The following is an 8,315-nucleotide window of genomic DNA, read 5'->3' as shown; positions in this document are numbered from 1 at the left end:
TCAGAGAATTGGTTTAGTTTTCAGACGCTGAAGGAGACACATCTAGGAGGCTGTCCATCCTGGAGTAGCAGTTATTGTAACTAGTTGGGAAAGACCGTTTGTTACGGGGGTGCTCCTGCTGCTGCTTACAGGCCCCTTAGCATGATTCCATGGCCGAGAGCATGGGGCGGGGGGGGGCACACCTTCTGGGAGCTTTGGTCAAAATTTCCTTTGAAAGTCTCTGCTCTGACAGCACAAAGGGTGCCATCCCCTCTCTAGTGCAGCTGGCACAAGCCTGTTCAGTGTAAGAACAGACACTGTTGCTCCCCTGAACATCAGAGAGAGTAGTTAATTCTGTGAGCTCCATGGAAGATGTATGTTTTCACGCATGAGAATAGCTGCCCGCTCCCTGCCCCCTGCACAGCAGGCTCATTGAAGAGTTGAGCTAACCTAGGTTACCTGTGAGCATGACGGTCCTTCACTGCCGTTGGAAAGGAATTTTCTAATGACTGAGATGTGTGACGCTCCTGGCCACCTGCAGGGGCTTTCAGGTGGGAGGTTGGACACGACGGCCTCAGGGGCCGTGACTCTCGCAGGAGCTGGTGACGGGAAGGAGGGTCATCCTGATGCTCAACCAGATGCTCCTGTTCTTAACGGCTGCATCGGTGGTTCTTCTGGGTCCGTGGGAGGCATTCAGGCCTCTCTGTGTAATGCTGTCACCATCGAAGATGTCAGAAGCTGGCAGCCTTCATGAAGCATTTTTTGGAGATGCACCAGCTATGAGCACATCCTAACTAATATACACTCTGCCCTTGAACAGTGTACAAAATTGAAAGTCACCTGGGCATGGCTAAAAAACACAGTATGTTTTTCGAATGAACATACTTATGATAGATTTTCTTCTTTTTTCAGAGAACACAAAAGCATCCACAGCTATCCCAAGCTGTTGAAACTTAACCTTAATTCTGACTTGAACTGGAAGCTTTTAAAAAGTCTTCTCTTACTTTTCTACCAAATGCCAGCCACTGTTGTCTTTGCTGCTACTTTTTCTGCCTAGATCTCATATTCAAAGCTGCCTATGGGTTTAATTATATGCCAATTGCAGGTTATTATTTTTAGAGAAACACAGACACACAGCATGGAGGGTGGGTGGGGCCCTCTAGGTGCTGAATTTTGATCCTTTGCAAGATGACAGCAGTGGGGTCTTCTGGATCCTTTCTTTATACGGTTGTTCTCATAAAGCGGTAGAAGTGACTTACTATATGTTTGTATAGCAAGGTCTGTTTTTACTACCAAATAGTTTATATATCTATGCATTTATATCTCTGTGCCTTTATATTTCTAATAATATGGTTCTTGTTGGTATATGTTGAGACTTTGAGAATTTGTTAGGATCCTTGACCTTGTGCATTAGAGTGTTAGGTTCTCAACAGTCGTGTGCCTCCCCTTCCCCCTCCCCTCTCCCTTTTTAAGCTGCTTCACAAGATTTGGAAGCTCCCTGATTCACTTTTCCTTTCCTTTCAGTGGGTAGAAGATCGGTTGGTTGGTTGGTTGGTTGGTTGGTTTTGTTTTTCAGTTATGCTGTTAAACTAAAAATCTGTGTTAAATTCCCTTACTGTTGCTTCACGTGATCGTTCTCCTTCTGGTGTTTGACCAGTGATGCCGAAGAAGGAAGATCTTTGCTGAATAGTCTTTTCCCCTATTGTTCATCCATTGTCAGTGTTTTATGTTGACCGTGTGAAGGACATTAAAGTCCTAAAACATCTAAACCTTTGTCAATGAATTTCTTTACATGCTTTTTAGATGGATTGTTCTTTTAAAAACTTTATGCTGGGAAAACTTGAGTCTAAAAATAGCATCTGTGAAGGGTATTTTTTTCAGAACCGTGTAAGACTTGAGTCCTGTACCTCCATGTTTTTAATGATTCAGCGTACTGGTAGCTTTCCGTTGGCTTTTGGAATGGACGTTATCAACAGACCACCTTACAACACAGCTCACGATATAAAGTTGTATGAACTTTGTCCCACTTAGGCTGGAAACATGCCACTAGGACAGTTTTGAGCCATCTTTGTGTTTCGCTGGATTGTGTAATGAGGACTACACTGATCTTTCGTCCCAGCTCTGCACCAATTAGTTGGGTTAGTTGGGTTTCCTGCTTAGGGCTAAACCTTGCCAGTCATGGTTCTCTCATCTGTAAAAAGGAGGATTGAAATAACTCCCCCACTTATCTCAGGGATGTTTGAAGAGCTTAAAACAAGGGCTCAGTGCAGGATGTGACTGTTTAAACACAGTAAATGTTTCAACAGCAAAAGCCGGCCAGTCCATGGACGCCATCCAAGTGTTCACATATAATAGTGCTCAGAGTCTATTTTGCCTACTTCCTCATCCATTCATATGATGGTTCCAAGTCCCTGTGGTTTGTACCGGCCCCAAATCTCTTGAATCTCCACTTATTTCCATTCCCATTGCCACAGCCAGCTCTGTCAGCCCTCAGTGGATCATTTCAGCAGCCTCATCTGCCCCCACCTGCCCCTACCAGCACCGCCAGCTGGACCGTCACTTCCCCTTCATGCTCCTCCTTGGTTCATAAAAATCCCAGACTTCTGAGCCCAACGGTCACAGCTTTGTGGTGTCTGGTCTGGCTTCTTCTTTCTTGTGTTTCTGGTTCTTGGAATGTGGCGAGCATATATGCCCGTGCTACGTCGGGTAAGCCTGGAGTTTCTGCCCCCCCTCAGCAAGACTGATGTTCCTTCAAGACACCTGCCAACCTCCTGAGCTTGTTTGTGTCTCCTGCATTGGAAGGATGCGCTTTTCCTTTGTTCTTATAAGCGTGACCCTTTTATCCCATCACAGCACCTCCATTCTGTGTTTTCCTGTGCCGAGGGTGTCTGCTTACGTGCCTTCCCCATCGGAGCAAGGAACAAGCCCTGTTTCTCCACCTCCATCACCTGGCATCCTGCCTTGCCCTTAGGAGGTGCTCAACGACTATGTGTTTAATGAATGGAAAGGCAGGGCTTCCTGAATTTTGCAAACAGCCTGCAGTAAAGGCAGAGGTACAATCTCACATACGTGGATGTTTTCATTTTTCAAGAGCTTACTATATAATTTCATTTTTTAACTAAAATTTAAAATCTTGGAGGGCTCCCAGGCTCTTCTTTACATATGTGTGAAAGTGTTTGGAAAACGGCGAGCAACTGCATTCATACCAGGACAAAGGGTAGTCACTGTTGTCTGGAGCACAGATCGCTGGAAGATACTCATTGAGCGAAAACCTTGACCTTTGAATGTCTCAAGTGAGTGAACGGACGCCAGTCTGCTGACCACGTGGAGAGTGGGGAAGGGGAGACAAGGATGCAGGCCCCGGGTCTACAGGCTGCGGGAGCCACAACTGGCCAGTCTTTAAGGTTAAAAGCAAAGTGGACAGGCAGGTGTCTTTCAGGCCTTGGGAAATCTGTGTAAGCCTTGGTGGCCTCACGTTCCTTCAGATCCTTCAGATCCTCCGGAGTGTCCTCCTTCTTCTCCCAAACTGTTTTTGTTTATTTTTCTCTTTCAAAATTTGACAACACATAACCCTGTTAATACCACCTAAGTGAGAAAAAACAGATGTGTTCCCTCGTTGCTTATGTTTACCTGCACACACTGCTTTATCCCCAGCACTGTGGCTCTGTTCTTTGCCTGCACAAGAAACAAAATTGTTCTGTTCGGCGCTAGTCTATGTTTATCTAAACGTCTAATGCTGTCTCATCACAACTTAGCAGATGCTGGAAGGTTTGGCCAGCCCTTAGGTGAAGTATGTGACGTAACAAATAATTAGTCCCTTTTCTCCCCTTTGGAGCTTAAGGAGCCACTAAGACCCTGTAAAATGGACAAGACCCATTGATAGATGTCCAGCTCCACCTAAGGCCCTTGCAGGTCTGGCCTTGTATCACTCTGGGATTAATGTTTGTTGTATCGTGTCCTTTGGATGGAAAATAAAATGAGGAAGAATTTTCTCACATTTGATCCGAATGAACATAATTAAAAAGTGAAATGCTACTGCGTCTGCAAAGAAATCAGTCACTTTAATTGCAAAGAAGATTCCCTGCCTCTGTTAGTAATGGGGCTCTTGGTAATTTAGAATCAGAATCCATGACAGCTTGTGATGAATTGGCTCCTTTTGGGCTAAAGAAGGTAAGAAGTTCTAATTACCCCTGGATTATTCCAGAGTGGGTGGAAAAGCTTGATCAAAGAGATATTGGGAGAGATCTCAAAAAGCTAGCAGTGAGCAAAGATTCATTGAATTTCTTTTTAAGAATCTACAGAATAAAATAGTTCATTTGTTGTGACAAAAACAAGAGCCTGTGGTATTTGAAATCCCAGAGCAAATTGGATTTTCTAAGAAAATAGGGAACTGGGCATATGAGAAAAAGTTTACGTACCCAGAAGTCCTATAGTTAGGTTATAGAAATTGGCCTTGCTTACTTGTTAGCACACGAGAATACTGACAACCTTGTGCCTTGCTTGGGGAAAAGTATGGAATTCATCCTTTGAGTGTTTAAATGTATAAGTAATTGGCACTAAGCTGAAGGCAGTCCAAAATGTTTGATTCAAATGAAAGCATAATTTAAGTTAGTAGAAATGTACTCAGGGTCCTAATGAATGAATCTACTGACCCAATCCCTTTTGGTATCCTAGCCTTTGTTTCTCTTCAGATTGCCAACAATACCTGAAGAATAGGCTGGATTTTAGGTTGATGCATTTTATTTTGAATTGTGTGTGTTGATTTTTGTATATCTATATAGATGTAGATATATAGTTATAGATATAATTTCAAACTTAAAGAAAAGTTGCAAGATTAGTACAAAGAACTCTTGTATGTGCTTTACCTAGATTCACCAATGATTAATATTTAGCTTTATTTGCTTTGGCATTCACTGTCTTTCCATATATACATGTTTTTTTTCTCCTGAACCCCTTAAGGGTAAGGACACATTTTGCCCTTTTCCCTGGAAATAGTGATTACTTCCTAAGCGAAACAACATTTTCTTACCAAACCACAGCACAGTGGTCTAAGTCAGAAATTTAACATTGATACTGTTGACTGATCTACCATCCATATTCAAATTTTGCCAGTTATTCCAGTAACATCCTTAATGGCTAAATTTTTCAGGCCAGGAACCAGTCTACAATCCTGCATTGCACTTAGTTCTCATGTCACTTTGGTCTAAGTATGAAATAATTCTTCAGCCTCTTTGTTCCTCATATTATGAGAGTTTGTGACGAGTATAGGCTGGTTGTTGTGTAGAATGATCCTCATTCTGGGTTTGTCCTGTTTCCTCATGGTTCTTTCATGTTCTGTGCTTTGGATGGGGTTCCACAGAGGTGACGGTGTGTCTCTCTGTGCATCCTTACAGGAGCCCCTTGATGGTCATCTGTCTCATTAGCATCTTGGTTAAGGTGGTGCCCCCGCACTTTCTCCACTGTGAAGTTATTATTTGTCCCTTTGTAGTTAATAAGTAATTTATGGAGAGATATTTTGAGACTCAAAGTATTCTGTTCTTCATCAAACTTTTGAATTACATACTGGTTCACAGAACCAGTAATTCAGGTGGATTTATTTGATGAAGAAGGTGAAGTGATTCTTAATGCTTATTTTCCACTAGTAGTTTTACAAGCCACTCTTCTCTCTCCCAAAGGAAAAAAAAATCCTAAAATATAAGCAGTGGAGCTGTGCAGAACAGTTCATTGACAAAAGGCAACCATTGGAGGATATGTATTCCAGGAGCTCTGAGAGTAACAAACATATTTTGAGAATGTGAACAGTATGAGCAAGTGTGCTTTCTGGTGAATCAGGGAAGGAGGAAAAGAATCCCCTGATCAGGCTATGGGGACCGACTTGCAGACTTTTCCCTCCCTGAACTAGTCAAGGTTGTTTATTTCTCAATAGTTGTAGAACAGCCCTTTGGCCACACAGACCTTTAATCTAATAACCAGATCATGAACCACATAGCCTGATTATGCTTTAAAAGATGTGATATTTATAATAACCTGAAGTTAAAGTTGCTTCTAATGACTCTAGCCCAGCAGAATAGCCCCCAAGAGAAAAGTAAAATCTTGGCTTCCATCTAGCCAGGTGAAAAGCTGTAGGCATCCCGAGAAATGAAACTTGAAGTTGAAATGTAAGAAATGTAGGAAGTCACAGGTCATTCTGGGGGAAAAAATTAATGATCTTATCCAGCAGAGTAAAAAGCGGCTAGAGGCTGAATCATTCTTTCCTGTTCCCTTCCCCCAATTTAAAACCATAGGTTCTTTAGGTTGAAAGTCCAGGATTTGAAGCAGAAATCTTTAGGAGTTCTTAGGAAATGACAGGTGAGCAGGTTAGTAACCTCAGGTAGGAACAATTCTGCTGTAAAACACACCGGGGAAAATACTCCTGAATTTCTGATGAATTTAAATCTTGGGCAGTCTAACATATTTTCTAAAGAACTATGTTCAAATTAAGGCTCCAGCTGATGTTACCCAGTCACCTCCCCCATTAAGCCATCTCCAGTTCTCCCAATGGCATATTGTTCAAGATATGGTGTCTTCCATGAGCAAGGTTCTTGTGGATACAGGGACAAGATATATCAGTTAGGATTTTGTTGGTCACAATACATAGAAACCTTGGTCCCAACTGGCTAAAGCAAAAAAAAAAAAAAAGAAAAAAATTATTGGTTGATGTAACTGAACAGTCCAAACACAAGGGCCAGCCCAGATCTGGTTTACTCGAGAGGCCCATGTTGTGTATCCTTTGGAGCCACCTTTCTGGGACTCTGCGTCTTTGTCCTCCTTCGTGTCATGCTTCATGATAACCACATTGGTGACATTGCCTCTTCAGAACGGGTCTGTAGCTCTGCTTTCCTCGCCAGAGTGTCCAGCCTCACTCTGCTTGGGCTGCCTTAGATCAGGTTCTCGTTCCTGTGCCAATGAGTAGGACCTGGAGGAAGGGACATGCTAACTGGCTGGAATACAACAGGACCCATCTTTGGAGCTGGGTAGGTGGCCAATCCCACGTAAACCATATAGAAGCCTGTGCAGTTTGCTAAATAAGTTCTGCTTTTTGTTGCCCTTATGGAGTTTACAGCTTCATCAGGGAGGCAGACAAACAAATAAGCAAATGGATACAAGATGTGAAGTGAAAGAACAGAGCTCTGAGAATAAATGTCAGGGAGACACGGTCCAGACGGCGAAATGGGAAGTGACATTTGAGTTGAGATCTGAATGGTTGCGCAGGAGTTAATCAAGAAAAGAGGTTAGGGAGAGACAAAAGCCACGTGAGCATTTGGGGGAACCTTTATCACTTGACTTTCTCTTTGGAGAGTTGGTGTGTGATGCTCAAAATATTGAACAACTAGTATGGTACCCTAAAGAGGGCCAAATTACAAGTGGCCAAAGGAGGATGACTCCAGGAAAGCACCACCTTGCCGTAGGTGGCCACAGATGAGTGGCCCACTGCTGGGGTCTGAGGCCCACAGGGCTAGGGCTGGGGCAGAGACTGTTAACCAACTAGGATGGAAGTAGTAGATAAGTATATAAATAACTGGTATGGCAGCAGAGGCGTGTACCTGGTGGATTTCAAGCCTGAGTGTACCCCCTTTTTTTCTGGGCCTCTTTCCACTGTTTACTGACCACCAAACCTCCCCATGCGATAGTCAATAAATGTTGACTAAACATATAGATGACTGTATTGGTAGCGTGGGAAAATTATCTACATTCATGCCTGATTGATATTGATAGAAGATTTCGCCCCAGAGCAAATTAGCAAATGCTTCCCTAGATTCCGCAGAGCATCTCAGACATTGATTTTCAACTAGAGGCTTCTGGGATTTGAATCAGCATCTGCCTGAGGTTTGCAAGTTGAGGGGAATCTCAGCCTGGAGACACATGTTGATTCCACGTAAAGTGTTGGAGGCCCGCACGGAGTAATAAACTTATAGTTGTGTTCTTTTTGAACCATTTACTACTTATTGACTTAATGGGCATGTTAAAAAAAGTCATGAGATGAAGCATTAACATCTTGATTCCTGTCTTTTCTTGAAGGGGGAGAAAATTTGGGCCTGCATTGCAGCATGGAGGTTTGTCTGCAGCCAGTAGAGGCTGCCTCTTTAGATGGTGGGCTCTAATTTGCCTTTCTTCCACCTTTCTCACTTTTTTCATATTTGTGACGTACTTGCCCTTGGGTACCGGGTCTGAAAATAGCAAGATTTCAGCTTTCTATTAGAAAACCATCGCGAGGTCAAAAGAGTACGATGATCCTTGGCATCACCCTTCTGGCCTTTTCCACTGTTTTAACCCCAGCAGCAGGAGCATAAACTTTC

General features: G+C 43.1%; 1 pseudogene across 1 annotated transcript in view; it reads left to right on the top strand.

The window, feature by feature from the left end:
• The first annotated feature begins 493 nt into the window (after nt 1-493).
• The window catches only part of LOC309797704 (3-hydroxyisobutyrate dehydrogenase, mitochondrial-like), a 46,459-nt pseudogene continuing 38,637 nt past the window's right edge, over nt 494-8,315 (top strand). The window contains exon 1 of the transcript in view: nt 494-709. The product of the transcript in view is annotated as a 3-hydroxyisobutyrate dehydrogenase, mitochondrial-like (transcript). The remainder of the gene's footprint in view (nt 710-8,315) is intronic.

This window comes from Mesoplodon mirus (assembly GCF_964341445.2).
Source record: "Mesoplodon mirus genome assembly, contig: HAP1_SCAFFOLD_901, whole genome shotgun sequence".
Classification (NCBI taxonomy): Eukaryota; Metazoa; Chordata; class Mammalia; order Artiodactyla; family Ziphiidae; genus Mesoplodon; species Mesoplodon mirus.
The sequence above is the reverse complement of the archived record's forward strand: the minus strand, read 5'-3'. Positions and strand labels throughout refer to the sequence as shown.